The sequence below is a fragment of the Panthera onca genome, chromosome A1, assembly GCF_046562875.1.
Source record: "Panthera onca isolate mPanOnc1 chromosome A1, mPanOnc1 haplotype 2, whole genome shotgun sequence".
NCBI classification, from domain to species: Eukaryota; Metazoa; Chordata; class Mammalia; order Carnivora; family Felidae; genus Panthera; species Panthera onca.
Genome location: NC_138339.1, coordinates 183,985,727 through 184,000,546, shown reverse-complemented (window position 1 = coordinate 184,000,546; position 14,820 = coordinate 183,985,727). Strand labels below are relative to the sequence as shown.

The 14,820-nt window shown below is 33.9% G+C and overlaps 1 long non-coding RNA gene across 1 annotated transcript in view; it reads left to right on the top strand.

Moving 5' to 3' along the window:
- Positions 1-5,858: 5,858 nt before the first annotated feature.
- Positions 5,859-14,820, top strand: part of LOC132681942 (uncharacterized) — a 167,652-nt gene continuing 158,690 nt past the window's right edge. The window contains exon 1 of the long non-coding RNA XR_009611336.1: positions 5,859-5,973. This is a non-coding gene — a long non-coding RNA (uncharacterized LOC132681942). The remainder of the gene's footprint in view (positions 5,974-14,820) is intronic.

Here is a 14,820-nt window from a genome sequence, read left to right as displayed (position 1 = left end):
GAGTCTGACTCTGCACTGTCAGTGTAGAGCCTGCTTAGGATTCTCTCCTACCCTCAGTCTCTGCCCCTTCCCCACTCACACTCCCTCCCTCCCTCTCTCTCTCAAAACAAGTAAACATGAAAAAAAGAATCATAAAAATGTTCTTCTACATAAAATACAGTTTTATTATATCAGAGTCCAATATTTAAAATTCAGTTATGTTTAACCTTTGCTGCTGTTGTTTCTGCTTCTTCTCCTTCTTCTTCTTCTCATCTCTGTCATTTATATTTGCTGAGATATCTCAGATTGGTTTTGATTTTGAAAAACAAGACCATGAAAATTAAAATTTTATATTTTCTTCACTGAAAATGAAGTGAAACAAATATTTATATACATAGGTATATTACAGTGGTTCACACACAAAAAAATAGTTTTTACATGAATAAGTTGGTAGCTGTGACTATTTGAAAAGTTCTAAACTGTTTATACTAACATTAATGCATGTTGAATACTCAGTTTTGGATTTAGCATGAATAAAATGTATGTCACTTTTGTTTCATTTTTTGAATTACATTAAATGGTAATCTCCCTTTTAAAAATGTTATGTTAAACTTGTCCTATGAATTACCCTTTAAAGTGGAAAAATATGGAAATTATCTAGTAGGTGGATGTTTCAAAAAGATATTTGAATTATGATCACCACATTTAGGCTTAGGATAGTTGTAGGAAATTCATTCAGAGAAAAAAATATCCAAAGTTGTGGGTCATGTTATTTATAATTGTTGAATTTGAATCATGAGAACAACTTTTGCTTTAAAAGAAAACAAAACTTGGGGCACCTGGTTGGCTCAGGTAAGTGCCTGATTTCAGCTCAGGTCATGATCTCACAGTTTGTGAGTTTGAGCCCCATGTCAGGCTCTGTGCTGACAGCTCTCAGAACCTGGAGCGTGCTCCCTCTCTCTCTGCCCCTTCCCTGCTCATACTCTATCTTTCTCTCAAAAATAAATAAACATAAAAGAAATTAAAAAAAACAAAACAAAACATAACAAAACTTGAAAACTTCTGAGTAAGAAGACAAAGAAGTAAAGCTGTGATAGTTTGTATAGTTTACTAAAAACAACAGACATTGTCTACTTCAATAGAAGCTGAAAATATTTGAAAGTTCAGTGATCACCAGACTCTAGGAATTTCATGATGACTTACTTTGTTCAGCAGAATTCTATTCAGGAGTTCTTGTTTTTACTTTGCTGTGGATGTTTCATAACAGTGTGTGAAAATCGTCCAGCATTCCTCCAAAGACTATGCATTCTACTTTATTGACTCCAGAGCTATCGCATAAGACATTTTCCCAGTAATTGAAATTCCCATGATCAATGCACAATCTGTTTTATGGATGCTGTTCTTTTCTATTTTCCTGTGTAGCATTCCTTTACCGTATTTTTCTTCACATTCTTTGAGAGACCAAAATGGCCCTTGTTATTGACTCAGTCACACATTATGTAAATGATAATGCCCTCTTGGGCCAAGAGAACTATGGAGCTTTTGTTGTATTTGCTAGTTCAGGGTATTCTTGAATTTGCTCTTGTTTTATTGGAATTCACATTAATTTGACTTATATGGTATAAAATACCTTTATATATATGACAAAGATAACTTATATGCTGTATTATTTGAGCCTTGATAGTTTAATTCATTTTGTAATATTTCTCATATTTTAATGATGATGCAAATTATTTATGACAAGTGCTTCTGTTTCAATTAGTTTTTGAATTTTTAAAACAATTCATCTGTTTCACTTGTGAGATGAATTAAATGGAATATTCCATAAACAAGTTGGGGAAGTTACCATGCAGTTCAATTAGTATTCTGTTGTTAGATTTGTTATACTATAAATCTTTCTTTGCATTTTACTAAGGTCTTGATGTCTAATAAGAAGACATCAGAAATATCAACATCTTCCCTTAACACTTAAAAATTATAAACACTGAAGATTTACTATCACTTGTCTTGCTTTAATAACAATCTGTATTTTATCTTAACATTGCCAATAATATTGTCTTTATTTTTCTATGAAAGTTGATGTTCTTCAGATTAATACTTTTATCAAAAACTTTTTAGTTTAAGTTTTGGTTTAAAATTAAAAACTGAAATTTGAGAGTATTAGTGACCATAAAACAAGATTGCAGTCTATTTCCCAGTAAAACCTAATGAAATCACCCACTTGTAAACAAACTTTTATAAAAACTGAATTACATTCATTTTAGATACACATGATATTTCTTAAATACAAAGAGTCTATACCTTATTCAATCTTTGTTGTCTTGGGGATATAAAATATTGCCTCTACTCTATGTCCAGTTTTTAATTTCTTAACTACTGATGTTGCTCTTTTCTGAATCAGCTTTAATTTATCTTGCCTTCTTTGAAAATATGCAAATGACTTCTATATACCATTAAATAAAAGACTAGAATTTTAGTGAGTTTAATTTGCAGCAACAGTTTGCAATCTAAATTGAGAAGGCAAAGAACATCTTTATTAGGAAGGGCTCCCAAAACTGCTTACTGAGCAAACAGGCATAGTGTTTATCTAGATGCTGTAGTAATTCAGTGTGGGCCCAGAAACTAAAGAAACTTATTTTTATCTGACAAGCCAAGCACCAAATAGATGGACCATGGTTAAAAGAAAGAGAGATATTTCTGGGTTTATAAATATGAGTTATTATTTTTTTGAATAGTGAATTAATTCTTATCATTAATAGATTCAGTAAGCTATAAACTGTCTCAAACATTTGGTCTGCATCTATTCCTGGGTTCCCTCAGAAACTCAAAGCCTAAGCTAGGCTTTTATGCAAATCACTTACTTGGAAAAATCCAAGGACTAGGAGTAGAGGACTGAAAAATATTAGAAAGAGTCAATACAAGAGTGTGTTATCAAGCTGGTCCATCAGTGTGGCAGCTGGTTCTCAGTCCATCTGGGGATCTTTTAAGGGGTGCTGTAGGATGAAATTCACATTAGTCCACCTAAAGTCTGGAAGAGAAGGCCATTTTTGAGAATATCCCTTATTCACTGACTTTCTCTCGCATTATAGATACCTGTCATTAAACATTTGTCAATATCCGTAGAATATATGTCACTGAGACTGAAACAAAATAAAAACTATGGACTTCGATGATGTGATAATGTAGGCTCTCTCTCTCTCTATCTCTCTCTCTCTCTCTTTTTTTAACCATGGTCCATCTGTTTAGTGCTTGGCTCATCCCAAATTCCCTCGATCCATAAACTTGCAGCCTCCCCCACTATCAACAGTGACATATTTGTCATGTAGTTTTAAAAGTATATATATATTTATTACTGAAATATGAATGAATCATAAACTATTTATTCTGAGGTACCAAGAATATTCCCCACAGGATAGACCAAATTCCATATGAAAATGTAAATATCTTCAACCTATAGTTAAAGCAAATGTTTCCTAGAGGAAATAAAGAGAATTGCAAGTTTTTAAGCAGACAATATTCGAAAGGAAAGCTTCTAAAAGCATACTATTTATTCCTCATGAAGGACCTATTTATGTGGAATCATTATCTCTTTTTATATATGTAGTACAGCAGAGATCTGTGACTAGTGTAGACAGGATTTGCTTCTCTTTAATATCCATCAACTCATCTAAGCCGCTCAAGGTGTAGTTACTTTAAGATTGATTCATTAAGCAGTTCAAAGGCATCATCAAGAATTCAGATACACTTATTATTTCTCTCTTTTTACTCAACAATTTTCCTTCAGAATATAGTGAGGATATTTTAGTTCCAGTTATTTTTCCATTAAAATATATTAAGCAGAATAATAAATCTGATGATTTTTTTCCTTTAAAAATTGAAAAAAAAAAAAGAACCACCAATTTCCTATATATCCCACTGGCAGATTTCCAGTTCATTGGCAGGATCTGGGTCTCATATGTAAATCTAAATTAATCACAGGAGAGGGTATGTTTTTACACACCCTTAACAACAACCTAAAAAATATGACATTGGCTTTTGAACTGATTGTTAGGTCAAAGCTCGAAGGCCTTTGAGGAAATGGTACATTGAAGGAGGTCAAATTTTAATCAGAGTAAATGCAGAAGTTTAAAGACATTTGAAGACATTGTCATCAAGGCATTAACAGAGAGGGAGGAAGGGAACCTGGGTGGCTCAGTCTGTTAAGTGTCCACCTTCTGCTGAGGTCATAATCTCATGGTTCATGAGTTAGACCCCATGTCAGGCTCTGTGCTGACAGCGTGCCTCAGATTCTGTGTCTCCCTCTCTCTGACCCTTCCCCACTCACACACACTCTCTCTCTCAAAAATAAATAAACATTAAAACAATTTTTTTTAAGTTTAAAAACAAAAAACAAAGAGTGAGGAAATTATTTTTGGAAGTTATAGAAAGGAGAACCATGTTATAGTGTCAGAAAATGCAGCTAAATAGTCGCCTGTACTAACATGAAAAATAGGAAAATATACCTAATGACTTGATTATCTTAACTAAGGACATTCTAGGCAGAATGTTGAGGATACCACCTACCAATAGTTTATAACAAAATGAGTAAGGAGAGCGGTATACTAAAGAATTAGTTATTATGTATTGGAGTGAATTTGAAAGAGATGTAAAGGCCTCAGAATAATCTTTTCAGCCAACAAAGAGTTCTGAAAGTAAGCAAGAACCCTAGTGCAAAAAATAAAAACCACTGTGGGATTGTAAAATCCTTTGTTCAAAAAGATTTAAACGAGTAACTCAAACATTTTCAAATAGACCAAAGTCCTTCAGTGAACACTAAAGGTGTACCTTCAAGATCCTTTCTCTTACACAATGGGGATTACAAGAAATTAAAAAACATTGTCCTATATTAGCTTTACCCAGAGCTTGAATTAGGGAAGTATCTGTTTCAGATTTTCGGTTACTTCATTTTTCTGATTGAATATATTCTAATACCATTCGTTAAAAAACCCGCACATTTTTAAGAACTTTTTTTCCTGATGGAAGTTACCTACAGTTATAACTATAAGTGACAAAAAATATACAAAATGAAAACAGGCCTTTCTTTGGATTCCCAAACTTTTATGGCAGGAAACATAGTACAAAGTCAACTCTGTTGCAAACTCAGTTTTTTTATGAAAACTACAAAGTAGAATCAAAAGTGCAGATTCTACATACCAACAAACAAGATAAAAATCGCCAAAGAATAGGACAGAACCCAAATTAAGAAACTAACAACATATGTCCTGCTGGATTTCAGAGGTGCTGTGAACATTGACTACTGTTGTTTCCCTTTTATCACTTTTTGAATGAGAATGTTCATAGTGGTTGCCCTATTGCTGTGACATTATTCAATGTTTTGGAGACGGGGGTGGGGGTTGGCAGGGAAGACACATATTTTTTTTCTATTTAACTCCCAGATACTCTAAATAAGACAAATATAGCAAGACTTATACCAGAGGAATATATACTCATCTGAGCTTATAAATGAAGATAACTTCCAGACTTCCTATTATGATTCCATAACAGGATGAAGATTTGAGGGACTTGGGGGGAAGGATGCACGTGTATTGCACGTGAGAATATGAATTATTGTGACTATAGAGTGAATGGTGAAAAATCATACTTTCAAAAGATTAGTGGAACAATATACCTATTGCCCCAAGGTCTCCTGCAATGTGACTTTACCATTGCCCCATTAATAGGGAGGTCTTATTCTCTTCCCATTTGTATCTGGGTTGGCCTATGACTCACTTGAAACCAACAGAAAGTGACAGAAGTGAAGGTGAATGTGTTTGAGGCTATGTCATAAAAGATAATGCAACTTCTGTTGGGTTCACTAGGTAGGCCTCTTACTTCAGAACCCTGAATTGACAAGAGAAAATGTCCACTTCACTGAAGCCACCTTACTGTGAGAAAGCCCAAATTAGCCGAGAACACATGCAGAGGTCCTGAGGATGTGAGGATGTACAAAGAGAGGTAACCAACAAGCTCTCATAACTACAGAATTATAATCTTAATAACCTTTTATTCAATGTTATTCATAGTAATTTCACTTCTTTAATCCAACCCTGACTAATCCAAGCCATAATTCAACTTCTCATGGAACTTAAAAAAATCCAGATATATAAATTTAAAATTTTCTTCATAGATGAAAGCAATTTTTCATTCACTGATTAGGACTATTTATTGAGCATTTACTGTGTACCTACTTTTATCTGTGCTGGAGATAAATTATCTGCCTTCATGGAGTTTACAGTCTGTTTCAGGACACTGGCAATAAATAAATATGAAATATAAGCCCAGGCAATCATAAGAGCAATGAAGAAGGCAAAGAACATATATTAGATGAAGAAAATAGAAATATAAGGGGTGATATTTTAGATAGTAATGTAGAAGGCTTTTCTGTGGTATCAACTGAAAAAGGTAAAGGATACAATTATTTAAGTATGCAGGAAGAAGCTTTCCAGAAGAAATAAAAAATGTATAACCCTGAGTTGTGAGCATACTTAGGATGTGCAAGGATTAACGAGGAGACAAGTATAACTTGAACATGTTAAAATGAGAATAAAGATAAGAGATGTAATACGCAGCCATGTAGATCACAGTATGGTATGATGCCATACTGTGGCATATGGTATGATGATCACATATGGTATGATGCCAGGTAGATGCATACATTTTGTTTAAAATCTAAGATAGCCCTTTGAGGTGTTTTGTTTAGGGCATTAAGATGAACTGATACTGTTTCAAGCAGGAATTGTTGAAAAGGACAATGAACAAGGGGCTAGAGAGCAAACAGATTATTTATGACTATTCCAGGAAAGTGTTGAGGGTGGCTTGGACCAGAGTAGTAGTCACAGAGGTATTGAGAAATGGTGATAATCTGGATTTATTGTATCCTTATAGCTTGGGTATGGAGGGGAAGCCAAACATCAGTAGTCAAATTGAACTCTAATAATTTATGCCTCATAAGTAACAGAAAGTGGAGATTTTTAGGGAGAGAAGAATTACTGAATGATGAAAGCTAAGATGAGAACATTGATAATGGAATCGTTTTAGGAGAGGGAAATTAAGAGTTTGGTTTTGGATATGTTATGGTTGAGATGTCTACTATGCCTCCATGTAAAGATATCAAGGAACAAGTTGGATATTCATGCTTGGTTTTCTCGCATTTCTGAAAGAATTTTGGATTGAAGATTGAAAAAAATAGATTTGTTCTACTTTTAAGTGGAATTTAAATCTATTGTTATATTATGGTTTACCTAGGTGATGACAGTAGGCATAGTGAAAGGAAGAGTTTCCAGAACTGAGCTCTGTAGTACTCAAATGGCTTGAAGTAGGAAAAGGAAGCATATTCATCAAAGAAGCCTGAAAAGAGAAGAAAGCTATGTAGAAAAATAAGTATCAGGAAATTATGATTTCCCAGAATCTAGATGAATATGTTTCAAGAAGGAAGTTGAGCTCAATTGCATCAGACATTGCTTGGAAATCAACAAAGATAAAGACCATTTGTCATGGTAAAATAAATTATATCCATAACCTCAGTGTGAGCATTTTTCAGTAGAGACACCGATGCATAAGACGTTTTGAAGTAGATTCAAGGAATAATAATAAGTGAAGTGGACTTAGTAATATAGGTATATCACTTCTGTTTTCTTATACTGTAATAAAGGAGATAGGTTTTTTTTAATTAAGAAGAGATTTTGCAGCAGCTTTTTAGTTTGATGAAAATGCTCTCATAGAAATGAACATTAATTAAAACAGAGGAAGGGAATAATTTCCAGAACACTGTCTTTGAGTAGAAATGCATTGTATCCCAGAGAGAAGACAGTGTGTTGTTGTAGCTGTACATAGTTTTAGAAGGAAATGATAATCCTCCTCTCATTTATTCTGTGGGGTATATGTATATGTGTGTGTGTGTGTGTGTGTGTGTGTGTGTGTGAACTAAAAGATAATCAGGATAGAATAAAGGTAGAGAAAGAATTAAGGAGGAAGAGGGGATGTGGAACACATATATAGCACATTGAAAAATGAATCCCCAAGTGAAATATAATAGAAGGTTAGGTAGCAGAGATGCTTCCTATTTAAAATTTGTAGTTAGCAGCCAACGGAATGGGAAAAGATATTTGCAAATGACATATTGGACAAAGGGCTAGTATCCAAAATCTATAAAGAGCTCACCAAACTCCACACCCGAAAAACAAATAATCCAGTGAAGAAATGGGCAGAAAACATGAATAGACACTTCTCTAAAAAAAGATGTCCAGATGGCCAACAGGCACATGAAAAGATGCTCAACGTCGCTCCTCATCAGGGAAATACAAATCAAAACCACACTCAGATATCACCTCACGCCAGTCAGAGTGGCCAAAATGAACAAATCAGGAAACTATAGATGATGGAGAGGATGTGGAGAAACGGGAACCCTCTTGCACTGTTGGTGGGAGTGCAAACTGGTGCAGCCACTCTAGAAAACAATGTGGAGGTTCCTCAAAAAATTAAAAATAGATCTACCCTATGACCCAGCAATAGCACTGCTAGGAATTTACCCAAGGGATACAGGAGTACTGATGCATAGGGGCACTTGTACCCCAATGTTTATAGCAGCACTTTCGACGATAGCCAAATTATGGAAAGAGCCTAAATGTCCATCAACTGATGAATGGATAAAGAAATTGTGGCTTATATACACAATGGAGTACTACGTGGCAATGAGAAAGAATGAAATATGGCCCTTTGTAGCAACGTGGATGGAACTGGAGAGTGTGATGCTAAGTGAAATAAGCCATACAGAGAAAGACAGATACCATATGTTTTCACTCTTATGTGGATCCTGAGAAACGTAACAGACACCCATGGGGGAGGGGAAGGAAAAAAAAAAGAGGTTAGAGTGGGAGAGAGCCAAAGCATAAGGGACTCTTAAAAACTGAGAACAAACTGAGGGTTGATGGGGGGTGGGAGGGAGGGGAAGGTGGGTGATGGGTATTGAGGAGGGCACCTTTTGGGATGATCTCTGGGTGTTGTATGGAAACCAATTTGACAATAAATTTCATATTTAAAAAAAGAAAAAAAAGAAAAAAGAAATAATAAAAATAAATAAATAAAATAAAATTTGTAGTTAAAAATGTAGAGGGAATCCAGTCAACATGAATGTGTAAATTCTTTCAGCTTTGAGAAACTTCTCTGATACATCAATGAAGTAGGTAAAGTTGAATTTAAACAAGGTAAATTATTTTACCCAATTATTTGATGGATCATGAACTCAGGTATACTAGGGAATCATGAGAATGGCAGATTTGTAAGTACAGAAATTAAAAATGTGTCAGCCTCACAGGATCAGAGATCATGGTGGGGTTGAAGAGTTTTAGCAATGAGGATACTTAAATTAATTCTATGGAATAGAACACTTGACATTGGGATTTGGTATCAGTATAATTATTGGTTAGGAAAAGATGTGAGACAGAAATATTATAGTAGTAGATCGCCGAGGCAAAGAGTAGGATAAGATTTTTAAAGGTGAATATCCTGAGACATCTACCCAAAAGCAAAGGCATCCTTACTTGTACATTTTAAATTTATCATGTTTATATTTACCAATTGCTCCAAGATTGATAAATAGAGGAAGGGATAAACACTAGTACAATATCTATACTTTATTACATTCTAAAGCAAATACTGGAGATAAAAACAAGTATAAAATCCCTTTTTAAAATATTTTTTATTCCTTTGGGAAGAGAAAAGATAAAGATGCAGGAGACATCCTGAAGGGGGAGGAAGAAGAGCAAATTGGTGATTTGGCATTTTTATTATGTGTTCATGATGACCACCTTTTCAGTTGCCTAATAAATTTTATTTTGGTATTTATTGATAAGTTACCTCTTCCAGTAAGTTGGACACAATTCCAGAGTATCTACGCTTCAGATAGCATTACTAATAAAAAGTGAAAGGCTTATTTGAAATAGCAGTCATTAACAAAAAATCTGATCATATAATGTTCATTGTTAATATGCTCTTCTAGACATTTCAACAGAATGAGCTAAAAATGTCAGTTAAGGGGCACCTGGGTGGCTTAGTCGGTTAATCGGCCTACTTCAGCTCAGGTCATGATCTCGCGGTCTGTGAGTTCGAGCCCCGTGTTGGGCTCTGTGCTGACAGCTCAGAGCCTGGAACCTGTTTCAGATTCTGTGTCTCCCTCTCTAGGACCCTCCCCCGTTCATGCTCTGTCTCTCTCTGTCTCAAAAATAAATAAACGTTAAAAAAAAATTTTTTTTAATAAAAAAATTTAAAAAAATAAAAAATAAAATGTCAGTTAATATACAGCTTGTTATTTTTATATTGTTTAGTGTCTAAATCCATGAATTTCTCATTTTTAATTTCATTATTATATTGACAACTTTCATTGACAGTGGAAGAACAATAATGTTTACGAACATTTGACACAATTTGGTTTCAGAATAAGGACTTCTATTTCAGCTTTCAGAATATTGACTTTTAAATGCTGTGTTCAGGGGCACCTGGGTGCCTCAGTTGTTTAAGTATCCAACTCTTGACTTCAGCTTGGGTCATGATCTCACAGTCATGGGATTAAGCCCTGTGTCAGGCTGTGCTGACAGCATGGAACCTGCTTGGATTCTCTCCCTCCCTCTCTCTCTCTATCTCTCTCTCTCTGCCCCTCTCTGACTCCTGCCTGCTAGCTCCTTCTCTCATTCTCTTGAAATAAATAAACTTTAAATAAATAAATAAATAAATAAATAAATAAATAAATATGTGTTCAAACAAGGTAATAGTATGCCATGTGTGTATATATAATATAGATTAACACATATTAATTAAAAATCACACAGAATATTTTGAACAAATGTGACAAAATGTAAAATGTATTAACCAAAGAAAAAATCATACTGTATCTATAATATAGTTATTTGTAGTATCAATGAATATAAAATGACTGTCCCCATATAGAAAATAATTGGAGCAATTTGTTCATTATTGTATTTTATTTATCAAATAATTATATGACAAAGACAAGGTAAAATTCATTAAAGAAAAATCATTACGCAGACACTACTATAAAAAAGGAACTTGCCTCAAATGCCTGTTCTCTTTTTATTTTTTTTTTTTTCACCTGAGGTATATGGCTGATAGGCTTTTCTTTTTCTTTTTTTTTTTTAATTTGGCTTTGCAGATGACATTTCCAAAAACCTACAACCTTCATCTTATTCCTCAAATGTATGTTTTTTCATACATTTATATTTTCAGGAGATATTTACTGAGCAGTTTCTAGATGTATGGCAAAAGTTTTAAATGAACTCAAATTTAAAATACATTGTTTTGTAGTTCACCGTATTTTTCAGAAATTGTATGTATGTATACATATGTATACATTTTATGTACTGTGCAATGAGTACATGCTTCAAAAACAAAACAAAACAAAATCCACCCCACAAAGAATCCTTGGTAACACAAATAAGGCCATGATCTTCCTTACTACTGGTGTGGTGGGTACTGGTTTCAAGGACTTCACAGAAGAGATCATGTTGGAGCTCATTTGGCAAACAATGAGTAAAGCCAGCATTAGAACTGGAGGATAAAGTTATTAGAAATACACAGAGACATCGATAAAATGTGGGAAAATAATTGAAAAACACCCAGTTGGAGCCAGGGACAATGTAGGAAATGTAGGAATACACCAGAAAATCTGGAACTGTTAAATATTGATAGCAACTTCAGTTGATAGACAGCCATAAAAGTGTTTTAATCTAAGTGGAAACATCAGCAGAAGACAGTAGAAGGGGGTGAAATTGGCAGTTTTCAAAGCATAATGGTGGCAAATGGAATGGCCTAGAGAAAGAAGATGAGGAGATCCTTCCTTAAGGCTGTGATGGAGCACAGAAAGATGAAAGAAAAATTATGAACATTGCCTAAAACAGGAGTGACTTCCTTCTCTGGGCTAGATCTTGGTATGGTATTATAGTAAGCAATGAAATAGGAGTTTCATAATACCTAAAACCACTCTCTATTAAAACATTTTCCTTCTGTTCCTTCATTCTCTGAGTATTCATAGGTAATAATCAATATTATATTTGTTGGGTTCAATCCTATTCCTTTCCCTAGAGTTCAAGCATTCATCCATGAGACACAACTATATTTTGTGTGTGGGGTAGTGGGAGTGTATGAGATACTTCTCAGGTACCAAATTCTCATTCTCTGACCCCGTTTTTTGCCTGGTTTGTGTAAAAGGATGGACAATAATACTTGTATAGCTTAATCTGAGGAGGATCAATAGGAAGACATCTCTCTATTCTAAACCCTAAAGCAATATCCAATGAACAAGAAATGTTTTAAAAACCATTTGTTCCAATGTGTGCAATTAGTCAAAGAGAAAAAAAGACATTATCATTAATTAAAATATTTCTGTTTTTTAAGTTATCTCTATAGGGAGTAAAGAATGGTGAGTGCACATATGTTGCATGACAAGTGTTAAAAGAATTGTTTTTTTATTCCATAAATGTAATTTGACCATATTTACTCCAGAAGAAAAAATGGCTCACTACCGGGAGCAAATACCAGTATGCTCTCCAAGAAAAACATTCTGGGAAGATAGAAATATTCTTTACTCACATTGTCTAATAAAATAGCCATTATACACCTATGCCTATTAAAAACTTCAAATGAAACTAGCAAAACTAAGGAATTCAATTATTATATTTATCTTAATTTTAATTTTATAATATGACTATTAGTTTCTGGTTATAGCATGCTTGTGTTTCATATCTTTCTGAGAATGTAATTACACTCCTCTTGGGAACCTTTGCATTTCTACTCTGTTCTACACATGGGGCCTCATGGATTTCCCCTTTGATGGCTCTTTTTCATCCTTCATCTTTAAGCTTAAATGCTGCCTTCTGAGAAAGGTCTTTCATAATACCTCAATCACTAACTTAATGTCATCTCCTTTATAACCACTAATCATTCTGTGTCTCTACCCAAGTATATAGTTTACTTCCGTAGTATAACTTCTGATATATCTTAATGAGTTATGAACCAGTTTACTTGATGTATGCATGTCTCAACCAATACAACATTAGATCAGGAGGGCACAGATCATGCCTACCTAATCATCATCTCTAGTACCTCCCATAGAGCTTGCTAGTTTCGTAGGTACTCATGAATACTTGTTGAATAAATGTGGATTACTTTCCAATTTATCCTGTCAAACTATTTTCTATCTTCTCTGAAATATATTATTTTAAATGTTATTTAAAAAAATATAACTTAATTTTCAACCAGAATTTAGTTACAAAGGAAAAAATGAATAAAAACTGTCTCAAAGGCATCTCTCATGTACTACATTCTATTTACAATGCCTTCCTCCTCTATGACAGCCAAATTCTTCTTCCCATTCTCTCTTCAGCCCATTTCTATTTGGCTTTGCCTCTCACCATTCCACCAAATTGTTTTTATCAACATTGTAGTCAAACTCCACACCAAGATAGATATACTGTGACCCTTATGCTTAAGGTCTGGAACCCCTCACTTTCATTGGTTACTTCTATCTCTCTAATTGGGAGTGGTCCTAGTTTAAGTATATTTACATAACATTTGGAAAGGTGAAATATTTTCTCTCACATAGTTAGGAACAGTGCTTCTTCCTTTTGATATTTCTCCTTCATACTTCTTGATTTTGAGGACAAATGTCCGGAGTGTTTTGGAAATGCAGCCAAAGGCAAGTTGATTTGGAGAAACATTGAATTTTAGTTTAATAGGGTTGTTTATAATTGTTTGTAATTACTTCTGTATACATAGGGTTATTTCTGGCAAAAGTGGTATAGGACTACCTTCAAAGGATACTTTCTCACCCACTATGCGTCACCTGGAGTTGTGATATAAGGGTGCAGGTGAATTGCAGGCTCTGCACCTGGTATCTGGAAGTATGTAGGCAACATATAAGATACAAGTCTTAAAATATACGGTGCCAGATGCTAGACTGTGGAAATTTTATCCAGTCATCAAATGTGGATCATTGCAAGCAGTGTTTTAGTTCTTATGGATACCTAGTCAAAATGAATGTTCTCACCTGTCAGGAATACACTTGATGATGTAGTACAAACAAGTGTATATACACTGCATTTTCTTTTCCCTATGTGAATTGTGAAAACAGAATTCATCAGAAACTATGTTTGTAGGGCCATAACATAAGCAGTAAATACATCTGTATGTGAGGTAAAATTTTAATGAATCTCTACTTATTGGATTGAATCTGAGTCTATCTAACACATCATACCCTAAACAAACAGTATTGTGGCTCTACCCTGCAGTAATATTGCCTGAAAAAATAAGTATTCCAGGAATAAAACTTCAAATATTTATCAATAACTCAATGCACATTGCATAAAATTAATTTAATTAAAAATTAGGTTACTTGATAGACTATAGTGACAACTTTATTTGAATTGTTTTCTCCCTTAATTTCAAATTAATATAAGAATTATTGGACAGATTCACATATTACTAATAAAAAATAAAAAATATAAAAAAAGAAAGAAGACTGGCAGAAACTTCAATGCCAAACTCTTATATATGTCCACAGAAACTATGAATTTTGTTGTCAAAATTTATGAAAAAACTTTTTTACTAAGCGATAAAAATAAAGACCAACCAGTTGGAGAAAAGACTGAGGTCTTTACTTTCTCTTCAGAATTAATACCGTAATATTCTTGGGATATAAAGATAGTGAACAAAGAGTATGCAGCCAAAATTGTACAGAAAAGATATATTACAGATTTATATCAAGCAGCTACTTAAAAATAAAACCACTGTATT